Raw genomic sequence first — 20,766 nt, 5'->3', positions numbered from 1 at the left:
GTCTAGTTCTGTTATTAACTCATTTCACATGTGGGGAAACTGACACCCAATATCTAGCTAAGTGATCTTGGTCGAATTAATCTTGGGAGGCCTCTTCTGAAAACTGGAATAAAATTCGCTCTAATTGGGTTTAGGTGATGACCAAATAAGAGTTATGCGAGGAACCTGACATTGCCATTCCCAAGACCGAGACAATGGTCACTGTAAAGTTTGTCAACGATAGGTCCCCTCAGTCCGAGTCCCCAGAATGCCACCTAGTTTCTCTCTTGTAAAAACCACTTCTCAACCCCTGACTCTTCTCGTGCTAATGATGCTAATACCCTCAATCCTCTCAGAACTTGTCCCCCAAACATCTGCTATGCTGTGAACCCTATGTCAGAAGCTCGGGCCTCCCAACCTCTACTTGGGGTCCCCTCTTCCTTTGCAGTAGCTCTGTGGTGACATGAGGATTTTCCCACATCGCGCTGCTCTGTGTGACGAACCAGGAAACCGAAGCACCCCAAAGTGAGAAGTCTTATAATCAGTCAAAAGGGAGGAAACCCAACCCTTCTGCTTTTGGCTTCGGGTCACATTATGCTGCTGCGCTTTTGGACTCGTTCATCCAGCATTTCACCATGCGCTAAACGTCGGCAGGAGAAAACCCTGGAGCAGCAGTTTTTACGGCCTCCACGGTTCTAGGTTCCTGAGGAGTCGGTACTGCACCCTGTGATCTCTTCCTACGCCTCCCCTTTCTCCTCCTCCTCTTTCCAATGAATAGAATAGAAAATCCTGCCCTCGATTCCACGCTCAACTTGCCTGTTTGGAGTTAGGATATCGGGGGCTTATTCCATTTGACTTCCTTTCTTTGTGCTTCTTTACCTTGAAAAAAATTATATTAATATTCTGCTTTCCTCTAATATGTAACTGGAAGGGGGAAAATGCTGGCATTTGTTTTATTTTAAAAACTCTGTGGCGCCCTGGCTGGTGTGGCTCAGTGGGTTGAGTGCTGGCTTGCAAACAAAAGTTGACCAGTTTGAGTCACAGTCAGGGCATATGCCTGGGTTGTGGGCCAGGTCCGCAGTTGGAGACAAAAGGCAACCCATTGATGTTTCTCTCGCATCTCAATGTTTCTCTCCCTCTCTTCCCTCTCCCTAAAAATAAATAAAAATAAAGTCTTTAGACCCGGCTGGTGTAGCTCAGTGGATTGACCTCGGGCCTGCAAAACATAGGATCACAGTTCGATTCCCAGTCAGGGCACATGCCTGAGTTGCAGGCCAGTTCCCAGCAGGGGACGCACGAGAGGCAACCATACATTGATATTTCTCTCCCCCTCTCCTTCCCTTCCCCTCTAAAGATAATTAAATAAAATCTTATTTTTAAAAAAAGACAAAACATTTTAAAAAATAAAAAATAAAGTCTTTAAAAGTGTTATTTAAAAGGTTTTTTTTTGCCTCTGATAAAGTTGGTGACATTTTTTTTATATTTAAAAGGTTTTTAAAATAAAAGATTTTTTTTTAAGATTTTATTTATTTATTTTTAGAGAGAAGGGAAGGAGATAGAGAGGGAGAGAAACATCAATGTGTGGTTGCCTCTCCTGTGCCCCCTACTGAGGACCTGGCCTGCAACCCAGGCATGTGCCCTGACTGGGAATCGAACTCCGATACTCTGGTTCTCAGGCTCGAGCTCCATCCACTGAACCACTGTGACTCATCTACTGAGCTACACCAGCCAGGAAAAATAAAGTATTTTTAAAAATAAAAGCTCTGTGGGAAGAAGAAAAAAAGGCTACAGAACCCTAACATGTAGTAAGATTAACAGTATAAGACTGTAAGAGATTTTCTAATTATTCAGAAATTATTGAATATTTATCTCAGTAGTAAATATGAACGGGAAATGTATTAAATGTTATTTACATATGCCATTAACTGCATGTTTTCCAAAGTGAATTTTTAACACCATGGAATTTCTTTTGAAGCTGAAGGAAAACAAATAAGTACATAGGTACTGATAATTTGACAGCCTAAACAGAGATGCACAAGAATCCATCCAAGGGTGCTGCAATAAATTATAAATTCCTAACTGGGCAGGTTACAGTGGGTTGTCAAGCCCCAGGCCTATAATTTCTCTAACCAAAGGTTTTCAAACCAGCCCTCTCCAGTGTTCCTGCATCTAGGTTAATACCCCTTTGAAATGCCAGAACATCCCTCAAAGGCATACACCCGCAAGAGAGCACATAATCTTTTAATCCAATCCCTGCCTTCATTTCTCCCACCTTCTTATGATCTTCCTTCATTTCAAATGCATAAAAGAAGCTGAACTGTCATTCTCCGGACCATTTGAGATCTTGTTTCCTGGCAACTGTCAGTCTGGGCTCAAATAAACTCATAACAACTCTCTGCAGGTTTGGATGGCTTTTACATCGACACTACTCTCTCTCCTCAGAAAAGATGCCCTGACTGGTGTGGCTCAGTTGGTTGGGTGTCGTCCTGAAAATTGAAAGATTGCAGGTTCAGTGCCTGGTCAGGGCACGCGCCTGGGTTGTCGGTTTGGTCCGTGCAAGGGGCACTGATAGGTGTTTCTCTCCCTCTCTTTTCCCCTCACTTCCCCTTGCTCTAAAAGTAAATAAATAAAATGTGTTCTGAAAGTATTAATTATAAAAAAAAGATGCTGACATAAATGCATTCTCATCGTCCTTTGGATACCATATTTTTTTCAAAAATTACACCAGATATAATTAACTGTCCATTATTAGAATATTACCCTTCTTGGATATCCTTCATGTGGCCCTTTTAACATAGCCATTGACAGTTCCCAGTAAATAATTTACCTTCACACACAAAAATTAAAACAAATAGTCTATGCTTAGTCACTAACCACACCACCACCCACGAGGGATAAGAACTTGTATACCACCAACCTCCTTGTAGTAACAAGCGCCTAGTTTTTATGCTTCTTCCCAGACTGACACACGTGTTCAGCCCTAACCACAGTTCTCGCGTTACTTCTGCTCTGTCCCAGGGACTGCTTCTAGCTGTGGGCCGTTGGGTGAGAGCTTGAGAGGTAGGAATCGGTGTGTGTGTGGCTGCCAGGTGGCATCCTCGGGGAAGTTGGCGAGATAAATCACAGGACTTCCTGCCACCAAACAAAATGGTTTTGCTGCAAGCAAAACAGCCCTGGCTTTTTCTGCCGGTGGAAAACTGAAATCCGAGGGGAAGCACTTCTGCTCTGGAAGGCAACATCAGAGTGGTTTACTCCTAAGTGTGCAACTGCCACTTAGCTGTGCTTGTTATTAATGAAGAGAGACTTCAGGGGGAATGGCGCCCTTTCGGCTGCTCCACTGGGGCCCTGAGCCAACTGGAGAGCCTGGGAAACAACCTGAGGCCACGAGGCCCTGAGCCCTCTCCTCTGACGCCCTTGCTTGATGGGGACAGAACCCCAGCGAACGCAAAGCAGTGGAACACCCCTTATTTTCCACTCTTTGTCTTTTCCTCCAAATTCGTCGCCAGTCTGAATCAACTCATCCAACACACATCGAACATCTACGGTGTGCCCAGGCACTGCGGTAAGTTCCAGAAAGGGTCAGTAGGGGTCTGAGAGGCGATGGAAAACCGTCAGGGGAGAACTGGAATACTCCGAAGGCCATACTCCCAGCAGGCCACAGAGCTGCGTTTATACCTCTGGCCACTCTGCTGCCTGAAGGGCAGGTGAGTGCAAGACCGAAACACAAATCAGGTCTGTTCCCTAGGGCAGCTGGGGGGAGGGGAAGGGGGTGAGGGCCACCTCACAGGCCAGTTCCTCCTGTTGCAATCCATTATTTGTCTGCCTTATCTGCTAATGCCCAAGCACAGGCTGTTTTGCACAAGATGTCCCTGACCTAAAATCCCCTTTCTTCTTAAGCCATCAACCTGCCATCGGTAATAATGGATGCTTTGGGCTCTAAATTCTCTAAAGCTTTTCAGTAGCAGGCCAAAAATACTCTCCCACAGCTAGCTTTTTTTTTGTTCTTTTTTCTTTTTCTTCTCTTCCTCCTCCTCCTGCTCCTGCTCCTCTTCCTTCTTCTTCGTGTGTGTGTGTGTGTGTGTGTGTGTGTGTGTGTGTTTATGTGTCCCAATCAAGCTCCTCCTTTCTCTCTCATTTTAAGGGCTGTCATTAAAACGTCTGGAAAGTCCTGGCCATGTGGCTCAGTTGGTTAGAGTGTCATCCCAGGCACCACCAAAAGGCGGTAGGTTTGATCCCTGGTCAGGGCACGTATCTAGGTTGTGGGTTCGATCCCCAGTTGGGGTGCACATGGGAGGCAACGGACTGGTGCTTCTCTCTCACATCGATGTTTCCCCCTCCCTTCCTCTCTCCTTTAGCCCCACCTCTGGGAATGGGGTATTTTTGTACCCTCTGGTTTCTATTTGAGGTCATTCTTTAGAAACTTTTTTTTTTTAGAGTATAAAGTGAAAGGGTTTATTAGTGCAGCAGCAGTGAGACCGAGAGTAGCCACCCCACCAACAGAGCAGCGCTTCAGGAACGTTTAAGGCTTTCCCCAGGAAAGATGGAAAGAACAGGCCAAACCAAGAAGTGCGCTGATGGGAAGAGACCAGAGAAATGAGGGACTAACATGCTATTTGCAAGCCGAGCCTCCCTCCATCCCAGATCTGAGCGTGCCAGGCAGAGCAGCTCCATGGGGCTCCTTCCCGGCTCTCCAGGCGCCGAGCCCCAGGTAGGAAGGCTTTAGTGATGACCAGCGCTGCTGCCCTGGTGCCTCCTTATCTTGGATTACAGTCATTATGGTGATTTATGCTTCCAGAGTGAAAATTAGCAATCTGGTGAGGCAACTAAAAATGAATGCATCTCTTCCTAGAATTCACTCCACCCAGCTGAGCCACTAAATAACACCAGCATATGGGGCAATTAGAGAGCCCAGCTCCTGCTTTGAGAGCCCAGCAGAAAGAGACAGCGTGGGGGTTGGGGGGGGCTGTTCCCTGCCTGGCTCAGCCATGACCAAAAGTGTCCCCTCACCAGCACCTCCTTTGCCTCTCAGTGGCACCCCGTCTGTGTCCCCCCAGAAACACCAGCCTGTGGTTTTGCCTTTCAAAGTCGTTTGTTCCACGCATCACCACGTTACCCTCTTTTATCGCCAGCTGGCTGGGGGAGGAGGAAAGGGGAAGTGAGAGTAAACTTTTGTCACATGGGTACGTGTGGGGCAAAGATATTTTTTCTCCTTAGTCATCTATTTCTTGTATGTGACTCAGAAGGATCTTTCCTAACTCCCGTGCCTACTTTCTAATATTGGTGTGAATGGAATATATACAAAAATTTTGAAGGATTTAGAGATCCAATAGCGATCGATCGTCTCACTGCTGAGCTGGGGCAAAAATCCCCATCATTTTACCCCCATGGACTTGGACCTCGTGGGACTTCCCGTGTAGCAAGGATTGATGGGGGTCATGCTGTCAGCTCCGTGGAAATCTGAATTTAAATGCAGTATTTAATCACTCAGATTTCTAACACAGCCTTAGAGTTGGAAGAGATTTAGGAGGTAATGGAACCAAACTCTCTCTGAGAGATCCTGAGTTAATTGGTCTGGGTGTGACCTGGGCAGAAGGATTTTTAAAAGCTCCCCAGGCAACTCTGATGTGCGACAAATTTGGGAAATGCTGCCCTAATCCGGTAAGGCAGCGATTTTCAATCTTTTTCATCTCATGGCACACACAAGCTAATTACTAAAACTCTGCGGCACACAGAAAATACATTTTTTGCTGATCTGACCCAAAAAAGTATATTTTTTATTGATTTACAAAATAATAATAATAATAGTAATTACTTACCCTTTTGCTCCAAAGTGACTTTTTAAAAAAGCAGTTGCCACCTTGGGCCAGATTATTTCTAAGATTTTTTTTCAACTGTGAGATTCTACAATTGCCGTATGTAAATTTTTAAAAAATCATGTGCCTGCTTATCTAAAGTGGTCAAGTTCATAGAAACAGGAAGTGGAATGATAATGAGAGTTACCAGGGGCTGGGAGGAGGAGGAAAAAGGTGTTGCTATTTCATGGTTATAGAATTTTGGATTTGCAAGATGAAAGTTCTGGGGGTCTGTTTAACAACAGCGTGAATAATTTTAACACGACTAAACTGTGCACTTTACAAATGGCTAAGATGGTAAATGTTGTTCTGCCTTTTTTACCAAACGCAAAACAGAACGAAACACGCGTGAGTGCACTGTGCTCTTGAGTTTTGCCCTGGCCCAGGCACACTGATACGAGAGTCCCTGCTTTCGGTTGGCTCACGGTCACTTCTGCTTTTAGGACGCAGGTGCCTAAGCAGGAGCCCACGGCCCACGTCAGCCCATTGCGATGTCACTGCCATGGCCACTGCGGGCACGGCCAGGAATCCAAAACTATGAAAATGCCCCTCTGCCCGGCTGGTCTTCCCATCTCCTGCTGGCGCCCCACTGACAGAACCCAGCAGGAAGGCAGGGTGTGCCGTCCGAGGAGGGGTGTGCTGCACGCTCTCAGAGGAAACGACCGGGAAGAGTGAAGGTGGAACGGACAAGATCCACACTGTGAGGAACAGCCCAGCCCTTTGTCTCTTCCGCACCCACCCACAGCTCTCTACTCACGAATAAACTCGACAAAACAACAACAGAAGCATTATAATGTAACTACACCCTTCACAAACGAAGGCATTCTCACCATGTTCCTGATGAGGGAGATACAAAATTCCATCAGTCTACGGGGTTAATATCCAAAATTTGTTTTTAAAAAAGGTTATAAAACTCAACACCAAAAAAAATTAATAAAAGAAAACTCAGGTGCCTATATTTGTATATAAGGATTTCTGGTACCAAAAATTAACATATCAGCTGCAACCTTATTATGCAATGTGACCAATAAGAGGCAACTCAATTATATGACCTGTGTAAGACAGGTAATGCCCACCAGACAGCTGTTGTTATGTTGGCTGTTGTCATTTTTTACTTTGACAGTCTAAGGGAAGAGAGGTCAGTGGCCGTGAGTAAGTCAGTCAGGTACTGCATGTTTTAAAAATTCTTGCAGCACACCCGTTGCAGCGCACTGGCTGAGAATCGTGGCCCTAACGCAGGGTTTATCAACTTCAGCATACCGACATTTTGGAGCAGGATTATTCTTTGTTCTTGGGGGTTTCCTAATGCACTGTAGGGTGTTTAACCGCACCCCCAGCCTCTACCTACTAGATGCCAATAGCATTCTCCCCTCCCCCCAGTTGTCACAGATGTCAAAAATGTCTCCAGAGATTGCTGGGTATCCCCTGGGAAACAAAATCATCCGTCTTGGGCCCTCGCCCTCCTTGACCCGTCAGCAGCACTGGGAAACCACGCCTTCCGAAGACTCCTCCCCCTTACTGGCTTTCACAACCCTGCACCCTCTGACTCTGTGCGCAAGGACACACTGATACTCAAAACACGTTTATAAAGTGAACCTAGAAGTTGCTCACACGTCTTTTGCTCACTTCCCATTGGCCATTATCTGCCAAGGAGACAACAAATGTAACCTTTATTTTGGGCAGCCATGTGTCCAGTTAATAACTAGGGTTCTGGTCCTATAATACTTTCAGCTTACGCCTTTTTTTCCCATTTTCCCCACTTTCCACCAACTGGAGGTACACACATGGTAATGTTGAGTTGTCTTGGACCATATGGACAAGGTCATGACCTTGGGGTTGTTAGAGCACAAAGAAAGATGGAAGAAGCGCAAGTTTCTGACCTCAAAGAGCCACCATAGCAGCCCTGAACTGTTTACTCCTGAATTACTATGTGACAGAGAGAGAAATACACTTGTCTTGTTTGGGTGCCACTATTCTATCAGCTGAATCTACTCCTAATCGATACAGGACCAGTCAAGTTCAACTATCATTTCTAACAACTCTCAGATCTGTATCTCCAGCCTCTGAAACTTTTCCAAGCTCTAATCCCACATTTCAGTTACCTATTGGAAGCTCCAGCTGGGTATCCAGCTAGGATTTTAAACTGAGTATATTTACCTCTTTAAAAGATTTTATTTATTTATTATTTTTTTAGACAGAGGGATAGGGAAGGAGAAAGAGAGGGAGAGAAACTTCCATGTGTGGTCGCCTCTCATGCACCCCCTACTGGGGACCTGGCCCCACAACCCAGGCATGTGCCCTGACTGGGAATCAGACTGGTGACCCCCTTTGGTTCACAGGCTGGTGCTCAATCCACTTAGCCACTCCTGCCAGGCCTTAAATTTAGTATATTTAAAACCAAAATCGTCCTTCTTTTTTCCACACTAACTCTCCCTGCTATGTTCCTTACTGTTGCTTAAAAGACATCTTCAAGTCACCCAGGCCCCTGTGGCACCTGCCTCCCTTATTCTACTGTATCCAATTAATAGCCCCCCAACAACCTGAGTTGCCCCCAACTCCCCGACCTCTCCCATGAACTTAAACCAAACTACCTGCTAATCTAGCCTCCTAAATACGCCCTAAGCCTCCAGAACCGTTGCAGATTCTGCACTTAACTTCCACTGAAAGTTCCTACTCAGCATACCCTTTTCCCTAAAGGCATAGCTGAGTCATCCCCAAGAAGTCCATCCTGAAGCCTTGCATGTGGTAGGTACAAAAATGTTCTTCAAGCTGAAGAAATCAAGCAGCCTGCCAAGGCCACGTGGCCAGTTAGAAACGCTCTGCTATAGGATGCCAACAGCACATACGGATGATAAATACGCTTCCCGATGTTTTCATTGGGCCGACAATGTCATGAGGACATGGACTTCTTCGGAAAAGGTAGTGATTTGAGAAATCCTAGACTACAATTTAAATCAGTCTTCTGCTATTTCGAGCCTTTGACATACCCTGAACTATAATTATATCCATGTGGCTGCATAAAGATAAAATGTAAGCATTTTATATATGTTGGTGAACTAGATGTGAATCTTCGCCCGAACAGGCTGTAGCCTGTCTGATTCTTCGTGGGCCAGGAAGCATTTAGAATACCGAGATATTTTCAAATCGAGAATCACTGCAGGGTCCTCCGGGCCGGTTTTAAACAAATCAGTGGTCACCACAGTCGATATCTGAGCCGTGTGGCCTGCTCAGAAAATTGAATGTCTGTAGCCAACTTTGTCTGTGTGCCCGTGATCTTTTTAACATTATAACCATATTTAATAAAGTAGTATATGGATTTTCATGACATAGAGGGAAACTAAGAACAATAAAATATAACATACTCGTCTTATTTGACAAGGCACAAGGAAAAGGGCTTCCTTAGATACTGGGGTTCCCCACCATTGTGTCCACAATATTTTTTAAAAGGTTTTATTATTTATTTTTTAGATAGAAGGGAAGGGAGGGAGAAAGAGAGGGAGAGAAACATCCATGTGCAGGAGGAATACTGATCAGTTGCCTCTCACACATCCCCAGCTGAGGACCTGGCCCATAACCTAGGCTTGTGCCCTGACTGGATTTGAACTGGTGACCTTTCTGTTTGCAGGCCAGCACTCAACCCACTGAGCCACACCAACCCTGGGCCATAATTTTTGTAAAGACTTTTAAACCGTAAGAAAAAAAGAGACTCAGTGTATATTGTGTACCTACCTAGGCATATACAGCTGTATGCGTTAGTCATTGTCATCCCCAGATGACATTCCAGATGACTACTGTGGGGAGGGAGGCGGCAGAGCCAGGCCTCAAGGGATGGGCCTCCAGTTTTTGCTGCTTTTCAAAAGCAAATTTGAGCAGGGTCGGTGGAAGCCTTTACTCTGTCTTTCCATTCTTCCTAAGAGCCGTATTGCCCCCAGTTGCCTCGGCCTGAACTAGTCATTCACAGCTCCCTGTAAATTCCGGCTGGGTGTGTGATCAAGAAACTGTTCCCTTGGCCTCTTGGAGACGGTGCTCAGGTTACTATCCCTCCTGCTCCCAAAGAGACCTCTCTTCCTCCAGAGCACAGGGAATGCACACTTTGGGTACCATTCAGCTATAGCCGCAAATATAACAGAAAGACTTATTAATTGCACATACTATTCTGTGTTATCAATTGCATGTATAATGATATGTATTATTAATGTATTTATTTATTATAGTTGTAAGCTTTCTGATTTATTTTTAAAAAACTGTTCCTTAGCCCTGGCTGGTGTAGCTCAATGGATTGAGTGCAGGCTGCAAACCAAAGGCTCCCAGGTTCAATTCCCCATCAGGGCACAAGCCTGGGTTGTGGGCCAGATCCCCAGTGGGATTCACATGAGAGGCAACCACACATGGATGTTTCTCTCCCTCTTTTATCCCTCCCTTCCCCTCTCTCTAAAACTAAATAAATAAAATCTTAAAAAAAAGAGTCAATCCCTAAATAAATAAACAAATAAATCTGGTTTACCTAAAACAAAAAGATTTCACATGCAATTATTTTCCTTTATGCCTACATTAGTATTTGTTGTCTTTTTGTGAGTTCTGTAATAACTCACAAACTCCTCAGATCAGTCTACACTTTTAAATATTCAAGTTTCATTTATCATTTACCATTTTTAAAGATACTATTTAATTAGACACTGAATTCCACAATTTAGGTCTTGCTTAGGAAATTAGGTTTAAAAGTAACTGTTTACACAGGTTTGATATGTGAAAATAGATATTGCATGTCACCAGGTTTCTTTGTATTAATAAGTTAAAAGTTGTTCTGGTCTGTCTCACTGTTTCTCAGCCCCACTACTACCTAAATCTAAGGGCAAGATGAAAAGTTCAAAATGTGAGAGCCGTATACCTTATTGTGGTGTTGGATGGTATCATTCGTTCCATTTTACATATGAGAAAACTAAGGCTCAGAGAGGCAAACTATCTAAGTGGGTTAGCTTCCAGACTCACAATCAATTCCCCAGTCTCTAGAAATGCTTTATGTCTCTGAACCCCACTCCCACTCATTGTCGAAGTTGATTGGTCCAGGACCAGACATATGACCCAAGCCAAGCCAATCAAACTTCTCCAAGGATCTTTGAAATTGGAATTGAGGGGAGAAACAAGGACTTCTCTAATAGTAAAATTATGACCCATGAGGCACAAGGGTTACCAGAAGCTATGATCTCCTATGGGAAGAAAGCTGAACTGAATACATAAAGCCAGTACATGGGGTCAGGGACAAAGAGGAGAGAGTGTCCTGGGGGGCATTTAAGTCTCTGAGTTCGGTTACCTCCAAATCTAGATGCCTTAGGATCTTTCCACTGGATTCCCCTTTTCGCCTAAGCTGCATCAAGCATCTTTATATAGAGGTCTGGTTTGGAGGGTCTAACTCCTCAGCCCATGCTCTTTTTGCTGCAGGAGATCAAGGTCACCTGCTTGCTCAGATCTTGTCTCTGCCCAAACGGGAATGGATAGCACAAAGTTACCAAACCCTGCCCTTCTACTCGTGTGATTCACACACATATTCAGCCTCAACCTAACCATGGCATGTGGGAAACTGGTGTCTACTGTTTTACATTTTGAGATGACACGTGCACCTGAGGGTATGGGTTTGGAAGGAAATGCTACACTCCCAGCTATGTGTCTGTACTGGATTTGGGTGACATGGTGAATAATCAGCCCCATGAAGCCACACCCAGGCAAACTCATACAGACTTGGAAGGATGGGAAAAGAAAATAGAGGAAGTGGAAAATCTGAATTAAAGGCAATGGTAACAGGCCTTCACGTGGTTCTGTCGTTAGCAGCTTCCCAAGGACTTTTCCAAGTACTATCTTGTTTTGAGTCTCATGGAATCTCTGGAGGGATAGAGAGCAGCTACAGTATCGCCTACATGTTACAGAGAAGGTTGTGAAGATGCCTACCACAGTGGCTACCCAACAAACCCATTCATTCGTTCATCACAGGTGCTACCGATGCTCCGCGACCATCTGATGAGTGAGCATGCGTAGCTCAGGGGCATGAAGGGACTTGTCCAATGTGACACAGTTAATAAGGGGCAGCAGAGGCACCTACACTTGAGTTGTCTGGCTCTGCACTTCACTACACAAGCTGTGTTTGAAACTGGGCGATTCCGACCCTTTCATGAATTCACACGTTAAACGTGACCTCAATTCCCCACTGCAAGAGAGAGGCACTTCTCGCGCCCCCAAGTCCTGTAGAAAGTTCTTCAAATAAATGCTCACCAGCCCTAGAAACAATGAGATCCTCCAGCATTGAGAGGCCTTGCTACTCTGTGACCCATGGACATGAACAAGGGTAGAGGGATTGCTTGAGGGAGTGGGGAGTGCTGGGTGGAAGGGTGGGCAAGGGGGGAAAAGTCAGGAGAACTGTAATAGCATAATCAGTAAAATATAATTTTTGAAAAAAGAAAAAAAAAGGACAGGTCTTGCTACTCAAACAAACTGTTTCAGAAATCAATGGCTTCATAGAAACAAATGTTCAAGGAAAACAGGATGATCACCTTGGGAGCTAGTGAATGATTCATGGGTGAGACACGCAACCCCAACTCTTTTTTGTGGGTGTCATGAAGCTAATTCAGGAAGACAGGAGGATGTTTTCTGTGGTGGTGAAAACTTTGCTCTTTTTTTTAAAGTTTTATTTATTTATTTTTAGAGAGGAGGGAAGGGAGGAAGTAAGAGGAGGGAAAAATATTGATCCTTTGCCTTTTGCTCGCCACCAACCGGGGACCTGGCTGGCAGCCCAGGCCCACAGGCACCCTCACCAGGTGTCAAACCGGTGACCTCTCAGTTCACAGACCAGCACTCAGTCCACTGAACCACACCAGCCAGGGCTACCCTACTCTTCTATACGGAGGCCAGGCCAGCAGTTTGTTTGTTTTTTTTTTTAAAGGTACTTCTCCCACTGAGCACATGAAGATGATTGAGGTCTGTCATTGTTTTATTCCCTTGTCACCAGAAGACTATCAGTTCAGAAATCACATGCAGAAACTAGATCAGAATTTAAACGGGGGTGGAAGCGCTGCTGTCACGGGGAATCCCCTCCAGCTGAAGTTGCAGAAACTCTGTGGGCAGCCCCTGAGAGACACTGTCTCCACCACCCCCAGCACCTGGCAAAGGCCTCTGTTCCCCGGGCGGGCTGGATCAGCTGGCTGGGAATCTCTTCCCCAAATATGCCTTGGACGATCAGATTCCTGGCTAGATGCCAGCCAGACTGGGTCCTGGAGAAATGAATGGGTTAGTCCTCAAGGAGAGATGCTTTCCTGCTTGGGGCTGTCCCTGCAAGATCAGCTGGGATCAGCATGGGATGCCCCTGGACTGTGGGGAAAATGAGAACTCAGATTTACCCCAGGTCTCAGGAGGTCATTCGAGCCTGCAGTCCAGTGAACAACTGTGGGTGCAGGGCCAAGCGCCAGGGGTGGATTTGGGCTGGTGGCGTTTAGCCCTTGGAAATATGCCCTCGGGATGTTTATCATCCACAGGAGAGTTCGATCACACTATGATTGTTTATTCATTGAATAGACATTCATAAAACCTCTACCAAGAACAGGTATTGGGAAAAGGGACAGGTATTGGAAAGTGTTCTCAAACAGGGGCCTCTTAGAATGGCTAACCCTCGGTCGATCACCTGAAACGTCAAGTGAAGAAGAAACTGGATTGTAAACTGCGCTGGTCCCCCGAGGATGATGAGCGAGCCGTCTGCACGGAATTTATCGATGCTCACCAAAGTCACCGATTTCGAAATCAGAGGCCAAGCCGACTGTTTGTAAAGTGGATGAAGTCTAGAAGGGCTCCGGCCGCAGTGGATGCAGGCACTGGGGGCTCAGGGCGCTGTGGTCGGTCGGTGGCCCTCACTGACGGCCTGGGCAGGGAGCTCTAAGTCAGCTTCTCAAGAGATCAGCAGTTGTCTTAAATTTTTATCTTTCAGTATTTGGCAATGGCCATCTAATTTTTAATTCTTGTTTTTAAGAACTTATCAACAGGCATGTGCCCTGACTGGGAGTCGAACTGGCAACCCTTTGGTTCACAAGCCGGCGCAGCATTCAACCCACTGAGCCACACCAGCCAGGGATATGGTTTAACATTTTTATAAGGGAGTATCCAATATTTTTAATTTTTTAATTATTTTTTAAAAATTCTATTCTTCAGTCTCTGTGGAGTGATGTCATTCAGCATCTGTCCCATATGACTATTGCATGGACCATTAATTACCTAGTGCGCTTGCCCTTGAACTTAATAGGCTTTAGCGAACCGTGATTCCAAGGTCCCCTCCTCGACCACAGTTGTGAAGAGGAAATGTTCTGGGCTTTGACCTCATCATAGGTGAATGATTCACGTGGTTGTATAAGCATCACTTCCTAGAAACAGTGCTGAGCACAGACCTGGGAGACAATGCCACGTTTTTAATGTACTTTCTGACCTTCCTAAAATATATTGTCAGAAGAAATTGAGCAGGGCCTGGGATGGAATGTTATTGTTTAATGAATACAGAGTTTCAGATCTGCAAGGTAGCACAATACTGTGAATGCACTTCATGCCACTGAACTATACACTTAAAACGAGTTAAGATGGTAAGTTTTGTGTATGTGTATTTCAGCACAGTGTTTTAAATGCACGCAGATAGCTACCCTTCCGTTCCACTTCATTTACTAATCATACTTCATATCCATGAAATCAGGGTTTGCTTGTTGTGGTTTTTTTAAGCAAGTGGTAAGAAGAAAATAAAACAAAAACCAAAACCTGCCCCCCCCCTTCCAATTTTTTTAGTGCATTCTTTCTCCTGTGCAGAATCACGGGCAGCTACAGGCTTTTGGAAGATTAGGGCCGCTCCTTCTCCAGAACAAAATAAAAAGTCCTTCCTGTCTTACCTGGCTCTAAAAAGATCTTTTCTCTTTCTTACATGGTACTATTTTTAAATATCTTATTTGTTTCTTTTTAGAGAGAGGGCAAGGGAGAGAGAAGGAGAGGGAGAGAAATATCGATGTGTGGGTTGCCTTTCACGGGCCCCCTACAGGGGACCTGGCCCACAACCCAGGCATGTGCCCTGACTGGGAATCAAACTGGTGACCCTTTGGTTTGCAGGCTGGTGCTCAATCCACTGAGCCACACCAGCCAGGGCTCACAGTACTATTTTAAAAGGAAAGATTTTTGCAGGACACCAGGAAGGGCGCCATGAGTAAAAGACCAGGACAAGTAAAAATTAATTGTGATCCCTTGGGGATGACAGAAAAACGACACACCGAGGTGAACAAAGTGAAACAGCGGTCCTTCCAGCGGGGCCTGGGCACTGACGCGCTAACGGCTTCTCCAGGAGCACCCACCTTCTGGCAGGTAGGTCATCGTTTCCTGTTACCCGTCAGTCACTGATTACCATCCAACTGTCCGGCTAAGTCACGGAACAGATGCCTGACTCCCGCCGACTCGGAAAAAGCAGGGATGTTCGGCAAGTTCTGCACGTTCAAAAGAAGTTTACTGATTGCAGGAGGGTGACCTTTCTGGTGAGTGAAAGGGGCAGTAGCTGGCGCTCAGTCCCTTATCCTGATTTCCCATTTGAGTCTGAGCAGATGACAGATCTAGAAAAATGATTCTGTCCTCAAAGATTCTGGAAAAATTGTAAATAGAAAAACACTCCTGTTTTAAAATGTTGAGCCCCAGACGGGTGGCTCTGTTGGTCGGAGTGCTGCCCCGCACACCAAAAGTTGGCGGCTTGATTCCCCATCAGGGTACATACCTAGACTGTGGGGTTTGGTCCCATGTTGGGGTGCAAATGGGAGGCAAGCGGTTGATGTCTCTCACATCGATGTTTCTAAAATCAATAAATATATTTTTAAATTTTAAAAAATATTTTTGGGGGCCAAGCACAGGCAGAGGTGCACATTCCCTTGCCCACCCAACGAAGGCCGGCTGCTTCTGTGGCTGCAAGGGTTCTCCTCCTTTAACCTCCTTGAGCCTCGATGTTGCCATCTGTAAAGTGGGGGAATAGTGCCTGCCTCACATGATTGGGCTTAGGATTGAATGAGTTAACACGGGAAGAGTGACTGGCACACAACCTGGCTATGGCAGCCAGCCAGTGTTAGAGGTGACACCACTGTCACCGTCATTACTTTTATCATTGCGGTTATTCCCAATTGTGTCCTTGCCTCAGTCACAGCCAGCTCTCTGCCAACCCCATTGTCTCTCAGTCAGTACTTATGGTTTTGACTTGGAAACATTTTCCTTGGCTTCTGTTTCTGTCCTCTTCACAGATTTTCTCCGTATCTTCCCCAGTTAGCTGTCACAGGGAGAGCCTTATGAGGTCCTCTGCGCAATTCCTGTCTTGTTAGTGATCACCGAACTGGATGCCACACGGGCTAGAGGTCATTGTGACTCACAGCATGGCTGACTTTGAACACCTGTCTCCGAGAGGCAGAAGTGAGGTGACCAAGCACCCCAGGTTGCCTGGGGCTGAGGGGTTCCCAGAATATGGGACGTGCAGTGCCAAATCAGAAAAGTCCTGGGCAAATCAGGACAAGTTGATCCCCACAGGCGGAAGAGCATAATGTGGGTTCTGGAGTCTGATCCTGCCACTTCCTAGCTGTGTGACCTTGGACAAGTCACCTAACCTCTCTGAGCCTCAGTCTTCTCCCCTGCAGGAGGGAGACAAGTACTTACACAGGGTTGTCCTGAAAGTAATGAGTTAATAAATGTAAACAGCTCAAGATAGTGCCTGCCATCTCACCTGTGCATGCCACACGTCACCTATGACTGTTCCAAAGTTGTGTGACATCAAAGTATAATCCAAATGTGCAATGAAACCTCTGTTGACCAGAAACGACCCAACCTGGATCTTCAACTGAACACGTTGTGGCTTTCTTAGTACTTCCCTTTCAGCTGGAAGTACAAAAGCAGAACAAGCCAATATTTTGTTCCCCCCAAATGTAAAGCCCAAGCTTAATCTTTGGTGTCATGCAGGTCTTAGACCAAATCACCTGCATTCGTTTGCTCTGCGTGTCTATCGTCACTGTCCAGGAGCCATCATGGCTGATCCTGACCACAGCCACTCCCAAACAAGCCCTCGATCCTGAATCCATAGACAGCCAATCAATCACCTTTCCTGTACTATACGATTCTAGAGTCACGGACCAGGACCATGGAGCCGTCCTTTAACCAGAAAACTGAATTATTCAGAACCTCCTCTGCTCTCAAACACTCCAGTTTATCAGGGAGTCCTGCGCTAGGAAAGCCAGCCCTCGGGAGGCACTTATATCACAAGGCTAAGACGGTTGTTCTGGGTCGAACTGTGTTCTTCCAGTGATAGCACAGTGAGGACTCTGCACCCAATTGTGACATGTGGGTACTTCCCCCCACACCACTGGACGTGTCTGTCTGTGAAAAACGTGACCCGCTGCTCACTCATTAAACAAAGGCTTATCGGGCGTCTTTATCCATCAGGCACTTATGCAGGCACTGACGGTAGACACTGGAACACAAGACAGAAATGTCTCTGCCCTCGCTGATGTTCTGATCCTCAGAGGCAGACAACAAACAAGCAAACAGATAAGTGAACAGGGTGGTGTTTGATAGCAATAACAAAAGGCTACAGGAAATATAAAGCAGGGTGATTGTTTCATCAATGTTTATTTAAATAAGATGTACAAACATGTCCTACAGGCCAGGCACTGTGCTGGGGGTGGAGTTAATGTCAAGGAGTAAAACCGGACGGAGATCCCCGCCCATTGGCCCTAAGAAGCAATGGACAAGAGAAGCCTCTTCGAGGAGGAGACTGTGGAGCTGAAGGGGAAGTCTTTCCAAAAACCTGTGGATAAAAAGGCCCTGAAGGTTGGCTTCTAGGAAGAGAAAAGAATACAGTGGAGCTGAAGCCGAGCAGAAGGGAACTGACACTTTCTGGAAAAATCCACAAGCTCACCAGTTTCCAAACCGTAGTGGGACAGGGGCACCCTGGAACACTTGGCGTGGGCGTGGAGATGGGACGACGATGGGAAGGGTTCCGCTTCCCTCTCCCACTCTCCCATTTTTTCCCGTGCCTGGAACACAAGCCTGAAAGGGACTTGTCCAGCTTCCTAATCCAAACTCCAAGGAAAGTGAGAGTTTCAATGAGGAAAAATTAGCCTGCCACCACCCACCAAGCAGAAGCCGGTCACCCCCCTTCTCCAAATGCCCAGGCTTTTGCTTCCTCTCCGTGGGGCTGGAGGGAGTTGAGACTCCCCCCCCCCGGCAATGTGCTCAGCCACCTCTCCTTTCTCTGCTCTGTTTGTTTGTTTCTTTTCTTAAATTAATTATTTCTTTTTCACTTCTCCACTTTGTCAGAGCTCAGAATTTATTCTGTCCCCAGGTGCAGAACCCCGTGAGACAAACTGTGTGTTGCTCTGATTTGATGGCATTTGTCTGTTTTCCCTAGAGCAGGGAATTCCCTCCCCCGCCCCCAGCAGCCTAAACAGCCCCACTTTCATCCTCCTGTGTGAGGCTGGGTGTGAGGCTGTTGGGTCCCACAACTGGCAAATAAAGGCTTCTACAGGGGCCACCTCTCTGCCAAGGTGTAACATAACGCTTTGGAGGGTAATTGACACTGGAAGTAGATCGTGGAAGTTACTCTCCATTTGCAGGTCACAGGTTGCCAATCTCTCTCTCGCTCTCTCACATGCACACAGTGATTTGCCACCTTCCCTTCTACTTCAGAGGAAGAAAAAAGGGGAGTTCAGAGGCGCGTCCCAGAGCTGGCAGGCAGGGGCAGGCTGGGTCAGGACCTTCACTCCGGCAGTCGGGACACTTATCGTGGGGTAAGAATGAAGCACCTCCCTCACCCCAGGGCTCAGCACTTCCCCTGTTTTCCAGCCCCTGCTGGAAAGGCTCTCCTGCTGGGGCGTGCTGAGAAACCAGCTTCGTGTCTTCCGCTGCAAGGGCTCTCATCCACCAACGACCCAGAGGCGCCAAGGTGAGAAGTTGGAAGAAGCCCAAGTTTAAATTACATTGGACAGTCCTGTCGGGAAATGGCAGGTTTCTAGAGGCTGGAGGAGTCCCCACTGTGTGTCCTGATGAGCAGCCTTGAGAGGCTGCTGTATACAGAGAAAAAGGGGGGCAGAGGGGCAGAGACCCCAGTTCCCAGTCCTGGGAAGTGACATGGGGTCACCAAAGTGGGGCTCAGTGAGGCTTCACCCATCGCTGTAGTCAGCCAGCCCTGCTCCCTGGCTTTGATGGGGACAACTGATTGACATTGACTCTTTCCCATTCTTTCGGAAAGGGCAAGCCCCGAACCCCTCTGTCCACGTGGTTGCCCTTTAAGAGAGAAATTTTGAAGCCACGCTGGTAATAATAACAATAACTCAGAACCACTTAAGGCCCTCTGCCATCCATCCATACTCTCAACCTCAAAATATTATATATTTATAGTATAATTCACAGTTTCCACACCTTTTTCCCCATAAATTTTTGTCTTGTATTTCATGACAAGCCATTGAGGTAGCAGGTAGAGGTTATTAGCTACTTTTGCTGCAGAGGAAACTAATGCTCAGAGAGGTTGAGTAACTTGCCCAAGGTCAGCCAGCAAATACAGGAAGTGGTGAAATGGGGACACAGACCCATGCAACGACCAGATCTTGATGGCTGGCCTTGCGCATGCTTCAGTCGGCCAGGGAAAACCCGAAACCGGCTTTCCCACCAGAAACCGCAGCGCGTGCTCTCAGTGACAGCCTTGTTACAGTGATTAAATCGTTCTGTGTCACTGACAGATTAAAAGATTGGGAGGCAGGTGGGCCGTGAACCCGAGAGCACCTCGGGGACAGCCTAACCAATGTAAGTCATCCATCACCGGGAGCCGGCAGGGCCCGGTGGGCTCCTCCAGCGCTTTGGGGGACGAGACAGCTGAGACAGCCGGGGCGGCCCTGATGAGCCAGATGTTATCTACTGCCATTTGCATCTAAAGTTCCTCATTTCTTGGCATGAATTGATGGAGGAGGCATAAAGGGGGGGTATAATGAGGTTGGCACTTTGGATTCCTTTTTGACCCCGATTTAGAGCAGCCTCGAGGGGCAAGTTCCCCGAAGGTTAACTGACTTTAGATGATGAGCAGGAATATAATTAGACAACTTAGCCAAGAAGCATCAGGGGCCTGTGGAGGGCAATTCAGCAGAATCTATCAAACTTTAAACGGATGAATTAATCCTACAAACACAGGTTGTCATGGGCCAGATGAAGCATCCCAAGGACATTCACTGCAGCACCTGCCTGCGTGCAGGTGTGCTCCGGAGACTGCGGCTTTGGCTCCAGACCATCTCGATAAAGCAGTATCATAGTAAAGCAAGTCACACACATATTTTTGGTTTCCTAGTGCATGTAAAAGTTATGTTTATACTCTACTGTAGTGTATTAGGTATGCTATAGCATTATGTCAAAAAATGTACATACCTTAATTTTAAAATACTTTATTGCTAAAATAGGCAAACCATCATCTAAGCCTTCAGCGAGTTCTAATCTTTTTGCTGGTGGGAGGGGCTTATTTTCAATTTGTAAAAAAAAAAAAAATGTAATATCTGTAAGGTGCAATCAAGCAAAGAGCAATAAAAGGAGGCCTGTATTGAACAAATGCCTGTTAAGCACTGTAGGTAGAGCAGGAAATAGACCCAAGTAGCTGCCTTCATAAGCTTTCATTCCAGAGAGAAAGCGTTTACTCATTTATTCACTAGATCTGTACAGAGCCCCTGCTGCGTGCCAGACACCTGTTGGAGAATAGGGTTGCAAAATAAGATACAGGCATTTGGTTACATTTGAATTTCACATAAACACAATACATTTTTTTTAGTATAACTATGTCTCCAATACCTGCTCTCTTGGGACATAAGTATAAAGCACACTTATATTAAAAAGTATTCAGCCCTGGCTGGTTTTAGCTCAGTGGATTGAG

The 20,766-nt window shown here is 46.2% G+C and overlaps 1 long non-coding RNA gene across 1 annotated transcript; it reads left to right on the top strand.

Annotated features, from left to right (window-relative positions):
• Positions 1–15,229: 15,229 nt before the first annotated feature.
• Positions 15,230–20,428, top strand: LOC119048855 (uncharacterized). The gene is made up of 3 exons (XR_005082408.2): positions 15,230–15,367; positions 18,702–18,801; positions 20,040–20,428. It is a non-coding gene; the product is annotated as an uncharacterized LOC119048855 (long non-coding RNA).
• Positions 20,429–20,766: the final 338 nt, after the last annotated feature.

The sequence above is a fragment of the Artibeus jamaicensis genome, unplaced genomic scaffold, assembly GCF_021234435.1.
Source record: "Artibeus jamaicensis isolate MK-2021 breed Jamaican fruit bat unplaced genomic scaffold, CSHL_Jam_final contig_2259, whole genome shotgun sequence".
Classification (NCBI taxonomy): Eukaryota; Metazoa; Chordata; class Mammalia; order Chiroptera; family Phyllostomidae; genus Artibeus; species Artibeus jamaicensis.
This window is presented reverse-complemented; position numbering and strand designations above follow the sequence as displayed.